Genomic DNA, 27,583 nt, shown 5'->3' with positions numbered 1-27,583 from the left:
ACCATGTCAGGCCAGGCAGTAACTCCATTAGGCAGAAAAATTGATTCGTTTATTTCATTAGGTAGCTATTGTTATATACATGAATGTGACTGATCAGTTCATCTTCGTGATGACTGTTCACATTCCAAATTCACCCAATCGCAGAGGATTAGGTGTCAACAACAATGACAACTCACAACAACACATGGAAGTATTACTTGCAACACCCTCCCTTAACGCTTACATGAAAAACACATATTACAGCAACAAAGGTAATTTGTCTGACTGGTCTTCATCAATGCTCATATTCACTCTATAATCTCGCAAACACCACTCTTTCACCACCACATTTTTGAGCTATCACTTGACCTCCATTTAAAACGTAACTTCCTTTGATCATTGTTGATGAACATTGCAAGATAAAAAATATTGAAAACTCGGCTCATCAGGGATTCCGCAATAAGAGACGTAAAGTAATGAACCATCCTATGGACCAACCACCATCTGTTGGATATTTCACTTTCGGTTATCCGTCAGTTGCTAGGATGGAGGTATGGATTATGAATGTGTTCAAAACTTGATTAACCAACTTGACCTTTCTAACACACAATAATTAATGTTTCATACATCGGGGCGTCCAGTTTAAGAACCATGAACCCTTTTTATAACTAATAAAAACAAAAACACCAACACAAACTCTCATAGTTTTCTATTTTAGTTTTTTACACAATACCCAAACCCAAAGAAAAGAAACTCAAATATACCAATAAAACTTCAACAAGTCAACGATGCTAATAGTTTTTAAATTATGATTCATAATTAACAATCTCAATCCTAATGGTTGTGAGCCTCCCTGATGCAGAGGAAGTTGTGGTGGAAGATATTCCTTAAGCGGCTGGATCTGGTTGTGGTAGTCGAAAAGTTGGCCGAATCTAGCTGTGGTAGCGACACTATAGACTTGTTTTGTACTGGAGGTCTTCATGCTAGAGGAGGCTTTGGAGGAAATGCTAGAGAATTTAATTCAGGAATACAACGATGCTTGAAGGAGCTACTAATCTGGATTTCTCTCTTTTGCTAGCAATGTCTTTCCATAGTAGCCTGACTTCGTATCTCTTCCTCCATGATCACACCTTTACCACCAAACCTACAAAATAGATGGCAATGACTCTTACGCGGAGGCCTTTTTTCTTTTCATTCTCGACAAATATTTCTACAATGATCTCAAGTCTTTTAAAACTATGTAGATTCATCGATCTTGTAGGGTTTTTACCCCTAGCCTCAACCCCAATCGAACTCGGATTTCTTCCACCCCATAGACAAAGATAGCAATGCACTTCCCGATCTTGAACCTCTCGCAAAGAAAGTGTTTGATATTACAAAATTAGAATATTAACTAAGCGGCTGCCGCATGCATTTACTATATTTGGGTTCCAAAGGGATCATAATGTTAAATGGCTCCAATAATAATAATGTGTAGAGAATGGGAATCGATACTTAGATCGGATTGGTAAAGAGATAACCAAACCCGAGCCCTGACTCTCAAAGCTTCTTTGAGGAGAATAGGAAATAGAGTTGAATAAGAGACACAATTATCACAATTCGAAAGATATTATTGGTTATGCATGCTCTATACATGTATGTATATCATTGAGTTAGTTGTACACATCTGAATTTCCATTCTTTCTTATCCTCAATATGCACACGGAGATTTGATTGTAGCTCCCAATTAAAGTAATACTGATTGTGAAGATTCCATTGACATCATAATATTTTTATGACATATCTTGATAATACATCACACAACATCTTTAAAACAAACAACTCTTAGAAAACCAGATTATAGGGGTTTTAACAATCTAGATTAGACCTCTCAGATTTCAGCTTTATGGCACTGATACCATGTTAGAAAAATTGAGAGAGTGAGATAAGAGAGAGATTCATACAAACACAAATCACACTCATTGTTTTATTGATCACAGGAGATACAAATATAAAGGACATAACAAACTGACTTTGACACATCTAGATTATGACTCCAACTCATCTCCAACTCATAACATAGAAATCAATAGCTTCTAGATTGACGCCTGGGAACTCACAATGACAACTCACAACAACACATGGAATCGTTACTTTCAACATGAACATTTCCATAATCTTTTTATCTTATGCCAATTCATGTTTGATTATATCGTATGCAAGTTCACATTTTATCTTTATTATATATTGTTTTTAGGAAAATATATTCTCCTTATTTGTAATATTAATATTAATGTGGTGAATTTACAATGTTTGAGTAATATGGAAGATTTTTAAGGTTAATATATTTAATAGTGGGTAAAATAGATATATTAATAATATATGGCTTAGTAAAAATCAAGATGTTATGTGGGTGGGGACCTTACTCTTCCAGTCTTATCACAACAAGTTAAACATGTTTCATAGAATTGAACTCATGTGAATTTTTAATTTTTTTCCAAACTAAACACTAAATTGATATATGATACATCTTGTTTATAGGACAACCTACAAACATCTCTACAATGAATTGACTATTCAAATTTATGATAGATATCCATATCCCACCCACTTTAAATTTGAATATATGACATCTTGCAAAGAAGTACATATTCTTAACCATTATAAACCATTCATAGCAAAGAATTTTCATAATTTCTTTATCTTACGTACATTCAAATTTCTACTATACTCTATATATTAAAGCAAGAGCCAAGATGTCACGTGGGTGGGGGCCCTTACTCTTCGAGCCTTATCATGACGGGATAAACATATTCCTTGAACTTGAAGCCTTATGAATTTTTAAGTTGTTGTCAAACTAAACACAAAATTGATGTATAAGACCCTTTGTTTATAGGACAATGAATATGTGTTTACACAATAATTTGACTATTTAAATTTGTGAGAAATATACATACCTACCCACTTTAAATATAAATATATAACCTGTAACAAAAAAAAATACATATTCTTAATCATTATAAACTATTCATATAAAACATTTTCGTAATTCATTTATCTTATACACATTCACATTCATATTTGTGTTATAAATTATCTATTAAGAAAACGATATATATTAATAATTTTAATAAAATAAGTAATATAAAATCATTATTTTTATTATATTTTTTTATAATAAATAATAATATATATTAATAAGTATATTTAATATTATATTAATTAGTAGAAATAGTAATTGGGGTAGTATTCATGTGACACAAGGTTAATTAATTAATATATTAGTGATATATTAAGATGTTTCAATTTCATTTTTATGTGATGATTAATTTTTTACAAATCGATATATTAGTAATAAAATAAGATTTTAATCAATTATCATTAATCTCATTATAGCATTTATTGGAATTGAAACTAGATAAAAAAAGATAATAATCATTCTTCTCAACTACCAATAATAAATCGAATATATGTATATATATATATATATATATATATATATATATATATATATATATATATATATATATATATATATCTGTGTGTGTGTGTGTGTGGGGTAACTTATAATAGTTATATAAATTTATGTAGATTATTAAAATATTATTAAATATGATATAATATTATAAACTTATATTTTTATAACTTACAATAATAAATTTTATATTTAGAATATTTAATTTTTATAAAATGATATATATATTGAATATTAATCAAAGTAGACATAATTCAGTAAACATAAAGGTGTGTGTCAATTGGGGTTATCCCGAGTGGTTGGGAGGAAGGAATAGAACTTTCCCCACCCAGGCTCAATTACAACAAGTGACATGGCATATGTTGATAGTGTTGAAAATATACATATGTTTCTTATATGGAATATACAATATTGTACTTGTGAAAATATGTGTGTGTGTGTGTGTATTAGTTATTATTCTTTTAATATTTATTTGTTCATCGAGGGTTTTGTTGGATTGTAGCATTTCTTAATGGTTATTTCAAAATGTGGCATTCATCTTGCAGTGTTAATGTTTATGTTGCAATGCAATATTCATTAATGTGATCTCACATTATGACATTCATTAAAGGTTTTATTGTATTGGGGCATTCATTAAATGTGACGTCACATTGTCGCATTTGTAGAAATTAATATGTAGATTCAATATCGCTCATGAAATTTTCTAAATCACAAGACTTGAAGCTACTCTACTCATCTGCGGAAGTTAATTCACCAAAAGCAAGAATCATAGACATGCAAAAGGAAGCATCACACATGCACAAAGATTTATCTAGGGGAAAGAAACTGCTCAAAACCCCTTACTATGTATATTGCATTAATAACAGAATAGAGAAGAAATACAATGCTTGCTCAAGCCCGAGCACACTCTGTAGGTGTATAGTCTATCTCTCTTCATGACTGACTGAACTTGGCCCTATACTTAACCAATTTCAAGCCTTCCCAATCTCCTATTTCCTTGCGTTGCTCCCTTGGGAAACTGCCCCATTTTTTAGGAATTTCACACAAAGGAATTGCACAATAGACTTAGGTCAATCTCTGACTGCATTCACCATTTGTACACATGGGAATATGCTACAACTAATAGTACATGCCTGGGAATCTCCATCTGAAATGGGTAACTCGAATTCTATGCAAGAAAAAATTATTTTGGGTTGATTGATTAGTTAACTGGTTGATCACTGAGTTTTGTTGAAGTTCCACTTCCACAACTTGACCTCCACAAGTTATTCTGAGAGTTAGAACTAGTTAAACTGACAATAACTCAAATTAACTGAAATAGATTGCTAAAAAATAGCAATCAATCATGTAGAATTGAACTCCATCTTATCCAACTCGAATTTACTGAGTTAACTGATTGACAAGATCCATTTCACCTCAGTTAACTACCTCCAAGTATTCTACTGAAATAGAAATTCAAATTTTAATCTAGTTTGACCAAGGGAAAGTCAAAACTAGATTTTCTTGTGTATTTTCAACACTCCCTCTCAGTAAGAAAGGGATTATCGACCACCCCTATCCTGCACCTATGGAACTCAAATTTTCCTGTTAACAAAGCCTTTGTCAAAATATTTGCATCTTGTTCCTCTGTTGGAATGTACCAACAACATAATCTTCCTCTTTACACAATCTTGTAGATTGTGATACTAGATGTAGATACGCTTGCGTCGATCATGAAATACGTGATTCTCAGAGAGTTTGATATAACTATGATTATCATAGTAAATCATAGTACGATCCATCATCTAACCAAATAAACCAACACGAATCTTTCTCATCTAGATAGCCTCACATGCTGCTTGACTTGTAGCCATGTACTCTTATTCTACTCAGCCAAGTGCCATAGATCTCTACTCCCTCTTGTACCAAGAAATCGTTGTTGACCCAACACTGCAAATTCCTCTTAATGTGCTTTTCCTGTCTGATGGAATCCTTACCCAATTTGTATCTATGAAGCCTTGCAGTTTCACTCCTTCTGCCCATATGTACCAAAAACAAAACTAAGTACTGCTTCTCAGGTATCTCAACACATTCTTAGTTTCCTTCCAATACAGTTTGGTTGGATTAACCATTTCTTGGCTAAGGTAGTTAACTGCATAATACATGTCTGGTAGTGTATTCACAAAATACATGAATGACCCCAAAAGTTTCTTGTAGATGGTTGCCTCCACTACTTCACTTGAAGTAACATCCTCTTTCATGCAGTTTCATACTAGAGGAGTCTCCATGGGTTTGCACCTATCCATGGAGAACCTCTGAAGTATCTCATTGGCATACTTTCCCTGAGGACAAAAATTTCCCCATGACCTTGCCATACTTCCAATCCAAGGAAGTAGTGCATGAGGCTCATCACCAGTAAGGATCAAGTCATCGAGATATAAAACAATAATTAATAATTTACCTTCGACCACAATGTGATAAAGTTTTGCATCTAATTCACTTTTAGTGAAGCTCAAACCGGCGAGAGAGCTATGGATCCTAGTGTACCAAACACAGGGTGCTTTCTTGAGTCCATGATTCAGGTGGATATTGGTGGCCACCCACGTATTCCACCTAGATCTCCAGTCGGTTTCATCAGTTTCCTTGTTTATAGAAACATTTACTATTTTTAGCAGTTTTTTGGGTCTTGAACTTCCGGAGTAGTTTTGACCCCCTAAATGATGTTATTTTCAAGTCCGCAACAGGCCTGTAATCATATGAATGTACCCGCAACAAATCCTATAGTACTCAAAGAGGTATTTACAACAAGGTATCGTATGCACTAAACAAAGATAATATGACCAATTTACAACCCCAAGAAGTTTTTGCCCAACTAATCCCAACGGGGCCCACAAACACTTGGCGTTCCATCTCTTGGGGTTAGAGTTTTTTTTTTTTTTTACGGTTTTCCCTTATTGTTCAATAATAAACATTCCCTTGAGCTTCATTGTAATATATTTCAGATTCATGTAGCTGCCACATCTCTTCTCAGACATAAGCTACCATCGTCCAAGCTAGTTTATTTCCATTTCTATATGTAAGCATATTTTAGTTCTTTGATATTAATGAAATGAAGTTTTATTTTTGCTGCATCCCTGTGTTTATGTGTATATCTATATTTTGTTAAGTTCCTACATAAGTCTGGATCAGTGGTATCAGAGCGGTCTTCTCTTTCTTTTCTTTTCTTTGTATGTACCCAACGAGGTCAGAGTATAAGGAGTTAGGGCTCGAACTGGTTGAACCTTTGCAAGACCATCCTTGCAAACCCCAACGATCTCCCATGGCGGAAGAAAATAAAGATGAGGGGGCATGAGATCCTTTCAAGATATTGCTTGAGGAAGACCTCGAGTGACAAAGGAATGCAATGATGGATAAATTTTCCCAAATCCTTTGGCGACTACCCTTAGGTGACACATCTTCATCCAATAGCCACTCTAGAGGCACCACTCCTTTTAAGTTACATGTTAACTTTGACATTCCCATATTTGAAGGCTAGATAGATGCAGACACCATAGATAGATGGTTAAATCTATTGGAAGGATATTTTTCAGTTCATGAATTTTCCAATAAGGAAAATATTATTTATGTACTCCTCAAAGTCGCCCCACGTGTCAAGTACTAGTGAGAAACCTACAGTGAACAAAAGGACGAGAGGGAATCCTCATTGTTTTTTGTCGCACCCACATGGAATTCTTTCCGAGACACCATCAAGTAACAATATTACGCTGTCAGGATCTATGAAGATAAGTACATAAAGTGGACCACGCTACGATAGGGAATGGACGAAGATGTTCCAGAGTTCGCAAATGTTTTTCATACCCTTCGCACGAAGATGGGTATCAAGGATTTTGAGAAGAATTTTGTACTTAAGTACCACAACTGGCTACACAAGTATGTCCAGTTCTTGGACATTTCCTCGCTTGGTGATGCCTATCGATACCTTATCAAGATCGAGCATAAATGTAAACAGAAGAAGTGAGACTTTGGATACGTGAATCTGAAGCAAGGGAAAGGCGCCCCTAAACCACAAAACAAAGGACAAATCCAAAGTGGGGTGACCTAGGACAACCCGTCGGAACCGCAAACAAAGAACAACACCATGAAGACAAAGAAGGACATAGGGAAATGGTGTGAGTTCCATAAGAGTCCCACTCACAACACAAGTGAGTGTTGAGTCAAGCAGTCATTAGTGGTGTAGCTAAAGGCTTCTGAATTAGATGCATGTTCCGACTCTGAGTCAGAAAATGACAAGGGGAATGATAAAGGGAAGGACATTATCAATGTGGAACCTAGTGCCATTGTTGCAACCGCGAAGGTCTAGAAGGATGAGCCTAGAGATCTAGAGGAGGTGGAGAGACTCTTCCACTAATAGATGTGGGTGAAGGGTTCTCTATTGAATTTCATTGTCAACAGCGGGAGCCAAAAGGACCTCTTTTGATCAGAGGTCATGAAGTGGTTGGTCCTATCGACCACACCATGCCCACAACTATACACCATCACGTGGCTTCACCAAGGGAGAGATCTTCGCATCAGCCAACATTGCCGCCTTCCATACAACATCAAGCCCTTCACAGATGAGGTACTATGTCATGTTTCTCCTCTTAAAGTTTGTGATGTATTATTTGGACAACCATACTTGTGGAAGTAGCATGTTGTGTATGAGTGTAGGCCTTGCACTATTTGTAACACCCTCCTCCCACATCCACCCAAGTAACCACGCCAACTCGGGTAAACATGAGACGAGAGGCTACTATGATCAGATTCAACCTCCTAGGTAACCTTAAAGAAGTGGAATCAATAGAACATCAAACAAAACCATCCAACATCATCAACAGAACCCTCAGGAGACAAGTCAACAACTCAGACAACCTATCCCTGGGTCCCACTGTTGTTCTGGACAATTTAAAGCTCAGTTGCTCTCATGCTATGTGAAAGGGAATGACAAGAGACCTAAATTCGCTCTCATAGGCTTGCATGCCAACAATTGTGGACGAAAATTGGTATTTCTATGCTAGCGACTCCAGTATTTGAGCCACTTTTCAGGCCCAGAGCCTAGAATGGAATGAAAGCTCATAATTAAGTAAGGTATAGGGAAATAATGATGCAAAATTAAATATTTGATCAAGGCCTTAACCAGAACCCTACTAGCCATGACAGTCATTTCATCAAACATATTGTCAACATGTAACCTATAGGTGTAAACGACAGAATTAAGGGTAGGGATCTCATACTTATCTAAGAATCGCTATGAACGATTGTTCCCTCATGCCATTTACTACATTATCCTCTATTAGGTAATAAACACATTATCCATTCATATACAAGTAAAAAAATGTTAAGAGCCATACATAGTTGTTGCCATAAAATGAATATATAACCAACATAATAGGAACATAATTACAATAAACATATCAGCCATCAAAATCCATATATACACCAGTACATTTACACATGAAAATCAATGGAATGAATTTCTCATTAATCAATGCAATGAATTGACCAGAGATGGGACCATAGATTGGATGAGCCAAGTCTCTCTTCAGCCAATCACTCCCGTGCCATATTCCAAGCATGAATGTGGGACTCAAACCAAAAGAACTCAACTAGGGCATACTGAGGCTAAACCACCTCACCCTCATCAATAGAAACCAGGCTTTACCGTAATCCATCCCGGATCACTAGGCCAACAGAATGAACACATCATAATAGGATTTACCGTGATCTCCACCTGATCATTAGGCCAAACAACCATGGATGCCACCAAATTTCGCCACCTACACCGTGAGGAATTTTCCTGTCTCCTAGTCTCTCAGGATTTACCCTAATCCAAACCTGGATCACTAGGCCCTAAACCAAGACCCACTCTCCAGGATTTACTGCATATCCAAAACCCTGGATTAGTAGCCCCATCAGAGAGAAAACCACCTCTAGGCTTTACCGTAATCTTTCTATTCACCATAAAGGATTCCGAGGCCATCCGAGGCAACACAAAACCTGACTTTATCGCAACCCGTAGTCTGGTTCAGGGGTTACTAGGCCATGTGTTCTATCATTTAAGAGATCCACCTCACTCAACTTTGAATCCATCCGACAATCCATATCAACAAAACATGAGAACCCCGTCACACCATGGCTATCCGGAAATGGCAAGGCTAGGCTGAAAAACATTGTTACACCTGGAAAAACCCATGCCATGATAGAAAAGAACCATATTCAATGCCATGCATGCCAAATCTAGCAACGAAAATACCCACGCAAGTCGATACCTACAATGAAGCCCGCTATATCTTATTGATCTTTCCTTTCCATGCTTGATATTTACTTCCTCTTCCCTTCTTTTCCTTTCTTGCTCCAATGCCAAAGTTCTCCAAGAAAGACTCTAAGTATCCAAGAGTATGAGAGAGAGAGATTAATGAGAGTGCTCCAAAACTGAACTGACAAAAGGTTACCAACTGATCCTCAAAAGATTTTTTTATGAATGATTCCTCTATTTTCTTCATTTTCCATTATTTTCCTTCATTTTCCTCCTCACATACAACATGTGGCCTGTTAGAGTCGGTCTTTACATCCCTTCGTCAGAGATCATTTCTCTTATTGCATTTCATTTTTAGGTGACTCATACAGTTCATTCATCCGCATTTCGTTAGGGGCATGCCATAATCTGATGGAAGAGCCTTGTCACTCATTCCCCTCATGTCTTGTACCTGTTGGCTCGGGTCTTTTCATCAAGGTCCACCAAAATAATTTTCCAATCAATGACAATCAATGTTTGGTCTTTTGGTGGCCAAGGAGTCATTTCAGTCATTAGGTCTAGGGTTTAGCGAATTCAGTCTTCAAAGTGTACAATAATGCCAGCAGGCCAGAGGGAGGTTCTAAACAAGTTTTTATTTCAAAAATTTCATCATCATATTGTTGGACTATGACTTTTCTTCAAAACTTTGTTTTGAAGAAAATTCGACATTTCATCCTTTGTAATAAATTGCCATGCAGATTTCAAAATTTTCAGTTCTTGGATATTTCAGATGCAGCCCTGGTCATCCTTTGCCAAAACTCAATGACAAACATCCCTGCAAAATTGAAAAAAGAGTTTCCTCATTTCAGCCAAAAATCAAAGAGGAAACAAGAAGAACAGAGTTGTATTAAAATGAGAAAAGTGACAAAACTAAAACATAAGAAAGTGGGTTTTTGAGAAACAAAAATCAAACCCATCACTATATAAGATATTTTCATTGTTTGAAACACCCATTGGTATGCCAAGAGATCAATTGAAGTCGACTTAAGTTGGGAAATAACAAAGCTGTGTTTTGAAAGCCAAGACTGTTTGTTGGAGTGCGCGCGGCACATTGGAGGAAGGCACGACGCACATAGGCCACGTGGCGCAATGGGCCAAGTTTCACCATACAATTTACAACCGGCGTGGCGCATCCAGGAGGCGTGATGCACTGGGTTTGTGCACGACGCACAAAGTCGATAGGCCAATTTTATATCACTGCTTTCTCAAAAACCAAACAACTCCATTTCTTCTGCTCCAAGTAAGTTTGAGAGTTATCGCCATTGAATTTAGCTTGTGTTGGGTATTGTTTGGAGGGAAGATTTGAAAGTTTAAAGTTTGAAAATATAAGCCCTATTTTTATATCAAAATCTGCTCCTTTGGGTTTTCAAATTGTAATTTTGGTGCCAAGTCTCCTTTCCCACCTATTATCCTTTCCCTTTCATAATTCTATCATTATAGTCAATCCCTTACGCCCTAACCTCCCAAACTACTCATATCCCTGCTTCCCATTTTCCCTATCCTAAATCCTACCATTCCCTATCATTTTCCCTCTCCCATATCATTTGTAGCAAACTCCCAAACCCCACATCCCTAAACACAATCAAGTGACAGTTAACACATTTCAAATTTCACTTGAAAAACTCCACCATCCACTTTTCCCACTGTCCCATATTCCTCACAGTTCCTTATTTCTCTTTGGCATATTTGGCATTGAAAACAAACACCTATTTCTCATTTTCAAACCAATCAAACATACACTTGTTATACACATTGCAGCACCATGACGGAGACTGATTCATCATATGAACAAGACAGTGATTCTACCACAGAGCTTCATGCACCGAGGAGGCCTCGTAAGGGTGGCAGACATGTCAGAGAAGAGCCCACCTCATTGACTCAATTGCAGGCCTGCCCACTTGCCATGGCATGTTTCCAACAACAGTCATGCTTTCAGTATTGTGAGATGATTTCTCAGATTTAGCATCATCAGGAATTGGCTTGGTTATTTGTTTTGCATTTGCATGATGGTCAGGTAACTCTTGCTGGTGTAAATTTCACCTTGACACCAGAGACCATTTCTCAAGCAACAGGAATACCGAATGTAGGTGAGGAGTGGAACAAAAGAATGCAGGTGGAAAGAGTACATTATGAACCATATATCAGGCCTAGCTATGTGAGATAGCTCAACAGGGTGTTCCCATTCTGGTTTTTGAAAGAATCCTATGCGTCGTTGGTGAGACTCATTATCAAATACTTCAGTTGTGAGGGCCGCTTCTCACGCCTCTATGCATACCATATCAGATTGTTGATGCATTTCACGAGAGTGAAGATGATGAACATTCCATATTTCATGTGCCAAAAAATTGAGAGGATGACTACTCTTGTGCAAAAGAAGACTCCTTAACAACAATACAACAACATTTGTCACTATGCGCTCATCAAGATCATTGTTGTGCATCAGCTTGGTTTGCAGGGTATCACATGGGAAGAATTAATTTCCCGTTAGTTCTTCATAGCTTCAGCAGCTCATCAGGAGGTTGTCCATCATACAAGTGAACCTTCATATCAGCATGGAGGTCGGGAGGCAGAGACTACTAGTGTGTCGGCATATGTCACCTATTAGAGAGGCACGAGGGGATTGTTTACAGCAGCCCGACGAGTACTATCTCCACTTGGGGTGGAAGGGGTCTCATTGCCGTCATCAGCAGCACAGATACAGGTATAGGACAGAGGCAAGAATCCTATGCAGGATAAGGGCCCTTCAGGAGGCCAAGACACTGATTTCATCCTCATCGATGATGATGTGAGCTCTCCTAGCTCAAAGCTGAGGGAGATTATTTAGGAGCAGAAGGCCGAGATAGATGTATTGACCGACAAGTTGCAGAGAGCTCAATGGGTGATAAAATATTTGGAGCAGCGCAACAAACAGTTGGAGGATCAGCATACAGTCATGGAGTTACAAAACATTTGGAAAAACCGCCAAGCTGCCCAAAGGAGGAGGATAGAGTTAACTTCATTGGAGCAGGAGATAGAGGCTAATCGAGAGACTTGGCTCGAGAGGGTCAACATTCATCTTTAGAAGCTATTAGCGAAGGCAAACAAGGACAAGTACATGCTCAGGCACATGAAAAATCATTATTGGGTACGAACTCATGTTTGCAAAGCGAGGATCAAAATCCTCAAGGCAAGACTAAGGAGAGCAATAAAATGACGCAAAAGGCATGATAGGCTCTGAATCTTGGCTGAAGATTCTTTGGTTGAGCATGATACTCAATGATAGACTTTCAGTCCAAATTTCAGCAAATTTGGAGAAAATTTTCTCAATTTGAATTTTTCGGCTTCAAAACAGATTTTCCTGCCCAACGCGCAGAGCCACTTGGCGCACGCTTATAATTGGGAGATCCTCTGGAGGAAAACTTTGCATCTCTAGATTTGTTATGAAAAATTATTCATGCTCATGAACTACCTAAGGATTTCATCAAGTTCTAGGTTGCCTAAAGGGTCAAAAACACGCAAAAAATGACCTCCCTGCCACCTTTTGCACCCACAGGAAGCAGTCTTGGGAGATTGAAGTTTTGGAGGGTAAAATGACATCCAAATCTAGAAATTCCACTAGGGTTGGAAAGTAGACAGGTAGGGATTTCCAACGAGCTATCATTAGCTCAATTTGGACTTCAGGAAGGGCCTCAAAATCAACTCCAAAGTTGTGCTACGCATATAGATTTTGGGCATGGCGCATAGAGAATTTTGGCCTATTTTTCACTCTCCAGCTCAGAATTTCGGCCAGTTTTGACTAGTTTTACTTTTTGATGTTACTCTTGATCTAACTTGATGTAATTTCATGACCATGATGTAATTTTGGGCACATTTTTACTTGTTTTAGTAGATTCATTCACTAAAAAGTGAAAAACAACTGAATGAATCAATTTCCTAACATATAGAGGCAAGTTGTTTCATTGCCTATTTTTCAGTTCCTTGTTTAGATATGGTTGAAACAACTCCTAGAATGATGAGCTCGAACCCTAGAGGCATGGGAATGAGTCAAGCTTTCCTATATCATGTAATTTCTCAGTCATTTTCAGGGTTGGACACTTGGGATTGCTTGGCACTTCATTGTACATTCATTTTCAACATTTTTGGTAAAGGAAAGACAAGGGTTTTGCAACACTTGTTGGGATCCTTGTGGCTCTATGTTTTGATGGTGTTTTTCTTGATGTAATTTTAAGTTCATTGATGTTTTATGTATGCCATTTCCCTTCACTTTGCTTCTGAAATTAAACAAATTGAGTGACAAAGGTAGAATTCATGAGTTTGTTGTGCTCTGCCTTAAACTTTGTTTAGTTTCACATGTTTTCATCCATTTGGAGAGGATTCTTGCAGCCTCTTTCCTTTGTCAGCTCTTCAGGGTCTTTTCTATCCATTCATTTAATATAAAGCATCAAAACTACTACCTACCTTGCCCCAGCCGGAACTCTGCAAAAAATTTGGCCTCATCCCCGGACCCAAATTTGCCTTTACCTTTTTCCAACAAAACCCCCAAAAAACTCAAATTAAATCCTTACACTTCATAACTAGCCTAAGATCAGTTGTTAAATCAGTCATCTCAAGCCCCATCGATTATCGTTTGCTAAGATTGACTTGGAGAGAGCCCTCTCTTGTCCTCGTAGGGCTAGCTACGAGGCTGAGCGTGGTTTGATGTGGATCTAGAATCTTACCTTTTCAGCCTGAGGTAAATTTAGGCTCTAACATAGTGGCGACCATATTGGGGAATAAATTATTTGTTTGTTGGTATTCTTCATTTTATAAACTATAGACGGAGCCTAAAGATTAGCCAGGCAGCCTTCAAAATGCTTTTTCTTTGCATTAGCGCAAGAAGATAAATGCTACTTCAGTCAATCTCCGGTCTAGTCTTATAAACGGAGTATCTAACTTGCAAATCACCCCAGTACATCTGAGAATTCTAAGCTTTTGGATGATAAGTTTAGAATTTGATAAGTTGAACAAGTTGTTAATGTCCATTTGATTTCTTAAAATAATAACACACTGGCTTCTAGAAGACATACCAGAGCAAATCCGGATCCTGGTCCCCCTCCTGTCTACGAAAATCCCAGTCTTATTCTAAGAATCGTCTGTCAAGGAAGCTCTATCATTCCCGTGTTCAAAGCTCAATTGTGTCCTGTTGGTTTTGAGTATCTTGAGGATCAAGAATTTGACGAGCAGTTTGAATTGTCTTTGTTTGAAACTAAATTTGAAAGCGTTGTCGCTTCCATTGTCTTAAATCCCGAGTTTGTTTGAAATCTTGAAACTGAAAGGGCCAATAAATCCATTGATGATTATATCTTGAATCGGCTCCAAACTTCCATTGTGGCTTCTAATATCTCTGATTTTTTAGAGACTATTTCTGCAACCGTTGGGTCATCTGCAATTGCATCTAGTTCAAGAATTCCCACCGAACCTCCTTTCATTCCTACCCTTCCCCCGTAGCCTACTATTTTTGATAAAAAATCTGCAATCGTATCGCCTCCATCTACTCCTTCTACTCCTAAAATAGCCAAGATTGCTTCACCTCCGCATACACCTCCTCATACCCCTCATACATCAGCTCCACCTACTCCCCCAACATCCCCCAGACCGAATCCACCAAGGGTGATGGCTGCTCGTTTTGCACCTCTCGCGCTGCCTCAAGTTTTGGATGATATGCCCGCAGATTATCAGAGTAAGATTCCATTGTTTGATGGCACTCCTCAGAGTGTTCCGGCTCAACAGCATGTAGACAGAATGGCAGATTTCTTCGATCTCCATGAAATTGATGCAGAGAACGTGACCATGAGATTATTCGTGCAAACTTTCAGCGGTGAGGTAAGAAAATGGTTCAGAGCTTTGGCAGCTAGAAGTATTCCCACATTAGCTGAGCTTCAAAGACAGTTCTTGGATCGCTGGGAAGTAAAGAAAGATCCTCTTCAAATCACTTCTGAATATACCAAGATCAAGCGGAATGTCGGTGAGTCCGTGCAAGACTACTGTATTAGATTCAATGCGGTTTATAATGCAATTCTTGATGATTTAAGGCCATCTAGAAAGTCAGCTTTGCTTAAGTTCCCAGATGGCTTTGATCCGGACATGGCATATCAATTGAGAGAGAGAGATCCAGCTATCTTAGAAGAAATGCAAAAAATTTCCATTAGTGTTGAGGCAAACTTGAATGACAAGAGAGCTAGATTGAAAGCCGAGAAGAAAGTCTCAATAAAGGAAGAAGCTTCCACCTCAGACCAAGTACTCGACAAGGTAGAAAAGATGATTGAAAGGTTAACACTTGATAAGACTGAACCGCAGATTCAGAATCCCAATTTCCATGTCCAACAACCACCACAATTCAGGATCAAGCAACGTGAGCAGCGAGCACAAGAACCGGCACCACAACAACAGCAAGTAAAGACACCTCTTCAACAAAATTTTGTTGGTCCCGAATCTGATGATGAAGACAATCACTTCTTTACTCCTGATGATATGCCCACCTTTATCACTGAAGATGATGAGTATGCAGAAAATTCAGCTGTACAGAAGGATGAGGATTTTATCTTGGCGAATGACACAGCTCTTGAAGAAGAGTCGGATGAGTATGAGAGAGGTTATATGAATGCTTTGTCCGCCCAGCAACGTCAGTATTCACTTAGAAATAGAAATGTCCCCATCAATCCAATCCAGAAGAGAAAGGAAGTTCCAGCATCTAAGAATGAGTCACCTGTTGTACCAAAGAAAGGAAAAGAAATTGTTGATCCTACTACTAGCAAGTCTCCACCAGCAAATGAAAGAGTAAATCAGCCAATTGTATCAAAGGATAAAGCTGAAAGAAAAGATGTTCCAGCCAAAGAGGTAGAAAATATTTCTGCTTTTAGTTTAGAAAATGAAATTTCTAAATTGAAGGTATCCATTCCCTTGACTAAACTAATGAGGAACAACAGTTATAGAGGTCAAGTCTCTAAAATTTTGAATTTTGACCCAATGTCTGATATGGTGAGTGTGGAAGATGATCAACCTGAACTGATTTTTGGACCAACATTAAATGGTGAGTCTCCAGACAGTGATGTGCCACCTTTTTATATCAGTCGGAGATTGCATGCGTTTGTGTTGCATAATGCCATGTTTGATTCCGGTGCTTCCCACAATCTTATGTCGAAGGCTATCATGGAGAAGTTGGGTTTGGACATCACTAGGAAATAACATGATCTTTATCCATTTGATTCTAGCAGGCTGAGATGTATTGGACTCATTAAAGACTTGGTTGAAGTTTGGATCAGATTCCAATGAAGAATGTTTTGATGGATGTTGTTGTGGCAGACATTCCTCCCAGATTTGGTATGCTTCTTTCCAAGTCCTGGGGAGAAAAATTGAAAGGAACATTACAACTAGATTTATCCTATGCAACGATTCCTGTGTTTGGCCAAATGAGAAAACTGTATCGAGAACAAAAAATGAAATACATGATTACAAGCAAGGAGAAACCGATTAATCATCCGATTAATTATGTACATACAGATTTAGAGTCTTTTGTTTTGTATTCAGATAGTTTCAATGATATCGATAGTTAGTTAGTTGTAGCAGATGATATTTCAGAAATAGCAGAGAATTTCAGAGAAGTTTTGAAGAAAGAAGGACAAGAACAGGAAAATACCATTGAGCAATCAGATAAAGATAATGGACAACAAGCAGAAAAAACAAAGCTAACAGAGTTTCAGCACTTAGAAGAAGAGGAAGATGGTCTGTGGACCATGGATTTCGATGGAGCAGTGGGAAATGATGGTGCTGGAATTGGTATTTGGGTACGCAGTCCTTTGTCTGCTCTGAACAAAGTGCCTAGTAATGTGCGGGTATGTTCTTACAAGCTAGCTTTTGATTGTTCAAACAATGAGGCTGAGTATGAAGCTTTGATTGCTGGCCTAAAAATTCTAAGAAAGTTGAATGCTAAGAGGATTGCTGTATATGGCGACTCTGAATTGGTGATTAAGCAAGTCAAAGGCGAATATCAAGCAAAGCATCCTCGGATGCAGGCTTACCGAAATGTAGTTCTAGATATCCTGAAGTTGTTTTCAGATTATACCTTGATGTGTGTGCCTCGTATTCAAAATAGCATTGCAGATGCACTTGCTAAGGCAACGAGTAATTTGAAGATTCCGATGAACTCAAGTAATAAATTCGAAATCCATGTGAAACATCGTCCGACTGTCCCGGACAATCAGAGATATTGGCAAGTTTTCCAAGATGACGAGGAGATTGATGATTTTATGCAAAACAAAGGTAAGTTTAAAGATGCCTCAATTGATGTAGAACATGATGATGGTAAAGATGATGTGCAGATCAATCAAATGGAAGGGTTGCAGCTTAAGGATAATATTATTCCTAAAGGCTTGATACCTTTAGAAGAACTCTTTGATCACGATGACGTAGCTCGCAAACCAACATTGCAGCCAATAGAGAAGGGAGTCGAAGAGGTGAATATTGGAATAGCTGAAAATCCAAAGATGGTAAAGCTGTCCAAAGCATTGCCACAAAAGGTAAAGGCCAAATATATCAGTTTGTTATCATCCTTTGCTAATGTGTTTGCTTGGGACTATTCTGAATTGAAGACATATGATACCGATATAATTCAACACACTATTCCTATTAAGCCTAATCAGAAACCTTTCAAACAGAAGTTGAGAAGGCTAAATCCAAAACTGTTGCCATCAATTGAGAAGGAGGTAAACAGGTTGTACAAATCAGGAATCATCATTCCCATCAGATTTTCTGATTGGATCTCTAATTTGGTGCCCGTACGAAAGAAGACAGGTGAGATTCGTTTGTTCATTGATTTTAGGAATCTCAATAAAGTATCATTGAAGGACAATTATCCGCTGCCAAAAATGGATCACATACTTCAGCAAGTAGTTGGAGCATCTTGTATGTCACTACTCGATGGTTATTCAGGATATAACCAAATTTTGGTCCATGAAGACGACTGAGACAAAACAGCGTTCACCACTCCGTGGGGGACTTTTCATTATGCTAAAATGCCTTTCGGTTTGAAGAACGTAGGTGCCACATTTCAGCGGGCAATGGATATGGCTTTCGCAAATGAGAAGGATGTCTTTTTGGTTGTGTACCTTGATGATTTGATGGTGTTTTCCAATTCAGATGAAGAACACATGTATCATTTGAAAATTGTCTTTCAAAAGTGTAGAAAATATGGTGTGTCGCTGAATCCGAAGAAGAGCTTGTTTGCCATGGATGAGGGCAAACTACTTGGACACATTATCTCAAAAGATGGCATTCATATTGATCCAGCACGTGTAGAGGCAATTCAGCAAATTGACCTTCCCCGGAACAAGAAGGAGATACAATCTTTTAATGGTAAGATGAATTTTTTACGCCGCTTTGTGCCTAATCTTGTTGAACACCTAAGAGAGATTACAAACATGCTTAAGAAGGACAACCAAGTGAAGTGGATAGAAGAGGCTGTAAAATCTTTCAATCTAGTAAAATTGGCTCTCTCTTCAGCTCCGGTTCTAATCAGCCTGGATTACACTCAGGATTTTATATTGTTTTCATCTGCTTCGGAGTATACTATGGCTGCTATATTAATGCAGAAAAAAGATGAGCACGAAAGACCAATTGCTTTCTTCAGCCGAACTATAAGAGATGCAGCCTTGAAGTACAACTTCACTGAAAGGCAAGTCCTTGCACTTGTAAAAGCATTGAAAGATTTTCGGGTATATATTCTGCATTCTCATATTTTGACTTATGTTCCTAACACTGTTGTCAAAGATGTTTTGGTACAAACAGATCCGAAAGGAAGACGAGGCAAGTGGATTGTAGCTTTGTTGGAGTATGATGTGGAGATAAAGCCCACAAAGCTTGTTAAAGGACAGGGATTGGCAAAGTTAATGGCTGAATCGAATTTACATGTCTTAGACATAAATCTAATTGTTGCTATGTCTGATGAGAATGAGGAAGGTTTGTCAATTTAGGTATCTGAAATATTTGTTCTTTCTCCGTGGTATTCAAATATCATATATGTGCTTCAAAATTTGTCACCACCACCCGACATGGCTAGAAACAAAGGTAGAACTCTCAAGTTAAAGGCTGCTAAGTTTTTTGTTTTGAATTCTACACTTTATTGGAAAGATCCCGGTGGTGTTTTGTTAAATTGTTTGGTGGAAGAAGAAGTGAAGCAGGTCATGGAGGATTTTCGTACAGGAGATTGTGCCGGTCACCTTTTTTGGAAAACAACAACAAATAAAATTCTAAGAGTGGGATACTATTGGCTGAGATTGTTTGCTGATGTATATAAGGTTGTCAAGAGCTGTCATAAATGTCAGATTTTTGAAGGAAGGTAGAAATTACAACATGTTCCGCTTAAGCCCATTGAGATGAGTGCCCCTTTTTAGCAGTGGGGGTTGGATTTCATTGATGAAATTGATCCTACTTCTTCAGGTCACCATAGATGGATCCTCACGGCGACAGATTATTTCACGAAATGGATCGAAGCAATTCCCACCAGACAAGCTACGGATGTGGTAATAATTTCATTCCTTGAGAATAACATTTTGTCTCATTTTGGTTGCCCGAATAAGTTAATCACTGATAACGCAACAGCTTTCAAATCAAAAAAGATGATTGAGTTTTGTAACAAGTATAAAATCATTTTGGGACACTCAACTGCCTATCATCCGCAAGGCAACGGATTGGCAGAGTCTTCTAACAAATCTTTGGTCAACATCATTAAAAAGTTGTTGGAAATAAACAAGAAGAGTTGGCATAAGAAGTTGGTCAATGCACTTTGGGCAGATCGAGTGAGTCAGAAGAAATCCATTGGTATGTCCCCCTTTGAGCTAGTTTATGGAGTTGATACAGTGTTTCCTACCTCTCTCGCAGCTCCGGTAGTCAAACTTCTTCAGGAGGCTGGTAGTGAAGACGATCATATGCAGAGAAGACTAAATCAAATGATCCATTTGCAGCAGATGAGAGAAGAAGTTTTTCAAAACACGTTCAAGTTGCAGGAGAGAATTAAGAAAATCTATGACAGAAAAGTGAAGGCGGACAAATTCCAATTGGAGGAAGTGGTGCTGAAGTGGGATGCAAGGAATGAGGAAAAGGGCAAGCACGGTAAGTTTGAAAATCTCTGGAAAGGTCCCTTTAAGATTGCAACATATCGGGGTCAGAATGCTTTTCTTCTGAAGGAGATGAACAGGGAAGATTGTCCAGGAGGGCCGGTCAATGGTCGGCTGCTCAAGCAGTATCATTTCTGAGTTGTTTCTGCTGTTTACATTGTCACTGTAAATACCATTTTATTTCAGTTTCATTGCAAGTATGCGCTGTGATCTTTTCTTCAGTCTGGGGCCCAAAGTGAAGGCTATAATTCTGAAGAAAGATTTCAGTTTTGGGATCAGTTTGTCAAGTCAATTTTTCAGTCATTTTGGTTTCATAATTGAGTTGGTTTGAGTCAAATTTTAGTCAATAAATAAGTCAAGAGTCTTATGTTAATTTGTAAAAATAATGGACTCCATAGCCCAATGGACGAAGGAACTGTCTATCTCTCCCAGAGATCTGCCATTCTTGGCACCTCCCAGGAGCTACCATCCCCATTGGAACCAATGTTAGAGTCGGTCATTATATCCCTCCGTCAGAGATAATTTCTCTTATTGCATTTCATTTTTAGGTGTCTCATACAATTCATTCATCCGCATTCCGTTAGGGGGCATTCCATAATCTGACGGAAAGGCCTTGTCGCTCATTCCCCTTATGTCTTGTACCTGCTGGCTCAGGTCTTTTCAATAAGGTCCATCAAAATCATTTTCCAATCAATGACAGTCAATGTTTGGTCTTTTGGTGGGCAAAGAGTCATTTCAGTCATTAGGTCTAGGGTTTAGTGAATTCAGTCTTCAAAGTGTCCAATAATGCTAGCAGGCCAGAGGGAGGTTCTAAACAAGTTTTTATTTCAAAAATTTGCTCGTCATATTGCTGGACTATGACTTTTCTTCAAAACTCTATTTTGAAGAAAATTCTACATTTCGTCCTTTTTAATAAATTTCCATGTAAATTTCAAAATTTTTAGTTCTTAGATATTTCAGATGTAGCCCTGGTCATCCTTTGCCGAAACTCAATGTCAAACATCCCTGCAAAATTGACAAAATAGTTTCATCATTTCAGCCAAAAATCAAAGAGGAAATAAGAAGAACAGAGTTGTATTAAAATGAGAAAAGTGCCAAAACTAAAACATAAGAAAGTTGGTTTTTGAGAAACAAAAATCAAACCCATCACTATATAAGATAGTTTCATTGTTTGAAACACCCATTGGTATGCCAAGAGATCAATTGAAGTAGACTTAAGTTGGGAAAGAGCGAAGCTGTGTTTTGAAAGCCAAGACTGTGTGTTGGAGTGCGCGCTGCGCATTGGAGGAAGGTGCGGCGCACAGAGCTGATAGACCAATTTTATATCACTACTTTCATCAAAAACCAAACAACTCCATTTCTTCTACTCCAAGTAAGTTTGAGAGTTCTTGCCATTGAATTTACTTGTGTTGGGTATTGTTTGGAGGGAAGATTCTAAAGTTTAAAGTTTGAAAATATAAACCCTATATTTATATCAAAATCTACTCCTTTGGGTTTTGAAATTGTAATTTTGGTGCCAAGTATCCTTTCCCACCTGTGATCCTTTCCTTTTCATAATTATATCATTATGGTCAATCCCTTACGCCCTAACCTCCCAAACTACTCATATCCCTGCTTCCCATTTTCCCTATCCTAAATCCTACCATTCCCTATCATTTTCCCTCTCCCATATCATTTGTAACAAACTCCCAAACCCCACATCCCTAAACATAGTGAAGTGACCATTAACACATTTCAAATTTCGCTTGACAAACTCCACCATCCACTTTTCCCACTGTCCCATATTCCTCACAGTTCCTTATTGCTCTTTGGCATATTTGGCATTGAAAACAAACACCTATTTCTCATTTTCAAACCAATCAAACATACACTTGTTATACACATTGTAGCACCATGACGAAGACTGATTCATCATATGAACAAGACAGTGATTCTACCACAGAGCTTCATGCACCGAGGAGGCCTCGTAAGGGTGGCAGACATGTCAAAGAAGAGCCCACCTCATTGACTCAATTGCAGGCCTGCCCACTTGCCATGGCATGTTTCCAACAATAGTCATGCTTTCAGTATTGTGAGATGATTCCTCAGATTCAGCATGATCAGGAATTGGCTAGGTTATTTGTTTTGCATTTTCATGATGGTCAGGTAACTCTTGCTGGTGTAAATTTCACCTTGACACCAGAGACCATTTCTCAAGCAACAGGAATACCGAATGTAGGTGAGGAGTGGAACAAAAGAATGTAGGTGGAAAGGGTACATTATGAACCATATATCAGGCCTAGCTATGTGAGACATCTTAGCAGGGTGTTTCCATTCCGGTTTTTGAAAGAATCCTATGCGCCGTTGATGAGACTCATTATCAGATACTTTAGTTGTGAGGGCCACTTCTCACGCCTCTATGCATACCATATCAGATTGTTGATGCATTTCACGAGAGTGAAGATGATGAACATTCCATATTTCATGTGCCGAAACATTGAGAGGATGACTACTCTTGTGCAAAAGAAGACTCCTGACAGAAGTACAACAACATTTATCACTATGCGCTCATCAAGATCATTGTTGTGCATAAGCTTGGTTTGCAGGGTATCACATGGGAAGACTTCATTTCTCGTGAGTTCTTCACAGCTTCAGCAACTCATCAGGAGGTTGTCCATCATATAGGTGAACCTTCATATTAGCATGGAGGTCGGGAGGCAGAGACTACTAGTGTGCCAACATATGTCACCTATCAGAGAGGCACGAGGGGATTGTTTGCAGCAGCCCGACGAGTACTATCTCCACCTGGGGTGGAAGGGGTCTCGTTGCCATCATCAGTAGCACAGGTATAGGTACAGGACAGAGGCAAGAAGCCTATGCAGGATGAGGGCCCTTTAGGAGGCCAAGACATTGATTTCATCCTCATCAATGATGATGTGAGCTCTCCTAGCTCAAAGCTGAGGGAGATTATTCAGGAGCAGAAGGCCGAGATAGATGTATTGACCGACAAGTTGCAGAGAGCTCAATGGGTCATAAACTATTTGGAGCAGTGAAAAAAACAGTTGGAGGATCAGCATACAGTCATGGAGTTACAAAACATTCGGCAAAACCGCCAAGCTACCCAAAGGAGGAGGATAGAGTTCACTTCATTGGAGCAGGAGATAGAGGCTGATCGAGAGACTTGGCTCGAGAGGGTCAACATTCATCTTGAGAAGCTATTGGCGAAGGAAAACAAGGACAAGGACATGCTCAGGCACATGAAAAATCATTATTGGGCACGAACTCATGCTTGCAAAGCAAGGATCAAAATCCTCAAGGCAAGACTAAGGAGGGCAATAAAACGATGCAAAAGGCATGATAGGATCCAAATCTTGGCTGAAGCTTCTTTGGCTGAGCATGATACTCAATGATAGACCTTCAGTCCAAATTTCAGCAAATCTGGAGAAAATTTTGTCAATTTTGAATTTTTGGGCTTCAAAACAGATTTTCTTGCCCAACGCGTAGCACCACTTGGCGCACGCTTATAATTGAGAGATCTTCTGGAGGAAAACTTTGTATTTCTGGATTTTTTACGAAAAATTATGCATGCTCACGAGTTACCTAAGGATTTCATCAAGTTCTGGGTTTCCTAAAGGGTCAAAAACACACAAAAAATGACCTCATTGCCACCTTTTGCACCCATAGGAAGAAGTCTTGGGAGATTAAAGTTTTGGAGAGGCAAATGACATCCAAATCCAGAAATTCCACGTGGGTTGGAAATTAGATAGGTAGGGCTTTCCAACAAGCTATCATAAGCTCAATTTGGACTTCGGGAAGGGCCTCAAAATCAGCTCCAAATTTGTGCTACGCATAGCGATTTTGGGCGCGGCGCATAGAGAATTTTGGCCTATTTTTCACTCTCTAGCTCAAAATTTCGGCCATTTTTGACTAGTTTTACTTTTTGATGTTACTCTTGATCTAACTCGATGTAATTTCATGACCATGATGTAATTTTGGGCACATTTTTACTGGTTTTAGTAGATTCATTCACTAAAAAGTGAAAAACAACTGAATGAATTAGTTTCCTAACATATAGAGGCACTAGTTTTACTTTTTGATGTTACTCTTGATCTAACTCGATGTAATTTCATGACCATGATGTAATTTTGGGCACATTTTTACTTGTTTTTGTAGATTCATTCACTAAAAAGTGAAAAACAACTGAATGAATTAGTTTCCTAACATATAGAGGCAAGTTGTTTCATTGCCTATTTTCCAGTTCCTTATTTAGATATGGTAGAAACAACTCCTAAAATGATGAGCTTGACCCCTAGAGGCATGGGAATGAGTTAAGATTGCCTATATCATGTAATTTGTTAGCCATTTTCTGGGTTGGACACTTGGGATTGCTTGGCAATTCATTGTACATTCATTTTCAACATTTTGGCAAAGGAAAGACTAGGGTTTTGCAGCACTTGTTGGGATCCTTGTGACTATGTGTTTTGATGGTGTTTTTCTTCATGTAATTGTAAGTTCATTGATGTTTTATGTATGCCATTTCCCTTCACTTTGCTTCTGAAATTAAACAAATTGAGTGACAAAGGTAGAATTCATGAGTTTGTTGTGCTCTGCCTTAAACTTTGTTTAGTTTCACATGTTTTCATCTATTTCGAGAGGATTCTTGTAGCCTCTTTCCCTCTTTAGTTCCTCAATGGTCTTTTCTATCCATTCATTTAATCTAAAGCATCCAAACTACTGCCTCCCTTGCCCCAGCCGGAACTCTGCAAACAATTTTGCCTCATCCCCGGACCCAAATTTTCCTTTCCCTTTTTCCAACAAAAGCCCCAAGAAACTCAAATTAAATCCTTGTACTTCATACCTAGCCTAATATCAGTTGTTAAATAAGTCATCTCAAGCCCCATCGATTATCTTTTTCTAAGATTGACCCGGAGAGAGCCCTCTCCTGTCCTCGTAGGGCTAGCTACGAGGCTGAGCGTGGTTTGATGTAGATCTAGAATCTTACCTTTTCAGCCTGAGGTAAATCTAGGCTCTAACATGGCCTTTCACCTCCTTTCCTTGTACTTTCCATGATTTTCATAAAAAATTGTGCTAAAATGCCATTTTTCCTTTCCAAAGCCTTAGCCATTCCCTTTGCCAATTTCCTTAGCCATAAAAAACTAAATGAACGCACCCAAGGATTTCTTGCTCAACATTCATCTTGGAATAAGTGTCTCAGTCATTTGTGGCTATTCTTTTTAACATTTATTACATTTAATTTTCACCAGGGCTATTACAAAACCCTCCCTCTTGGGGGACACCATCCTTGCTGTTCAATCACGCATATACGTCAGAACCCTTCTGAAGAAGACATATTTCTTATGGAGTTTTGTAACACAACTCGATGCAATATTTACAATGAAAGATCTTCTCAAGAGAAGAACATCATGACAACATGACAACATACCCCATAGTGGAGCTTTATAACACAGCTCATTGTAATATTTACATCCATACACGGGTGTACATATAGCCACATCATCAAAAATATATATACCAAAGCATATGCCAAATCGTATACCAAAACATATATCAAACATATACTAACATCATATAGCATATATCAAAACATCATATAGCATATATCAACCATCATAAAGAATATATCAATCACTATAAAGCATATACTAAACCAACTTAAAGAAAATACTAAACCACCATGAAGCATATACGAAGCCATCATAGGCAAATACTAGACCACCATAAAGCAACAACTACCAAACCACCATAAGCAATCACCAAACCACTATAAGCAATCACCAAACCACCATATCAAGGTTTCTTTGCCTTAGCCAAAAAACAAGGAAGGATACACAGGCCACATTTGATCCACCATCTCCCATGTAACTTCATTGGGCCTAAAGTGCTTCCATTGCACTTTAACTTGCTCTATTGCTCAGTTCCGGACCATGAGCACCTTTTTTTGCAATATACACTGAGTTTCTGACTCGAATTCTCCATCTAGTTACACCTGCAATACAAGCCAGTCAATCACATGATCAACATCTTTAACATACTTCTTAAGAAAATATACATGGAAAACATCGTGGAATTTTACTGTTGGAGGCAATGCAAGTCGATAGGCTACTCGCCTAATCGTCTCAATGATACTGAAGGGTCCACAAAACCGTGGTGCCAGCTTGGCACACAAGCCAATCCACAAGGAGCTCTTCTTCGGTTTGATGCGCAAGTACACTTGTTCCCCAACCTGGAACTCCTTGAACAATATTTTCCTATCTGCATAACTCTTCTACCTATCTTGTGCTACCTTGAGATTATTCTTGATCACTTGCACCTCCTATTCCATGTCTACCAACATATTTGGTCCAATCAATACTCTGCTAACAAAATCACTCCAACTAATGGGAGTGATACAACTCTGCCCATATAATGTCTCAAAAGGATTCATCCTTAGTGACTCCTCATAATTGTTGTTGTATGCAAACTATACCAAAGGGAGATACTCTTCCCACTTCCTATACTAATGCATCACATACATCCTCAACATCTCCTATAATATCCTCTTGACCCTCTATGTCTGTCCATCTGTGTGCAGATGATAAGTTGTGCTAAAGGTCAACTCGGTGCCCAAACCCGCAAATAACTCTTTACAAAACGTGGAAGTGAACTTCACATCCCTGTTTAACACAATCTTCTTTGGAACACCATGTAGTCTAACTATGTCTCATATTAATA

This window comes from Pinus tabuliformis, chromosome 7, assembly GCF_031772625.1.
Source record: "Pinus tabuliformis cultivar Carrire ecotype Pingquan chromosome 7, CPIR1, whole genome shotgun sequence".
NCBI lineage: Eukaryota > Viridiplantae > Streptophyta > Pinopsida > Pinales > Pinaceae > Pinus > Pinus tabuliformis.
Note: the sequence above shows the minus strand (reverse complement) of the source record.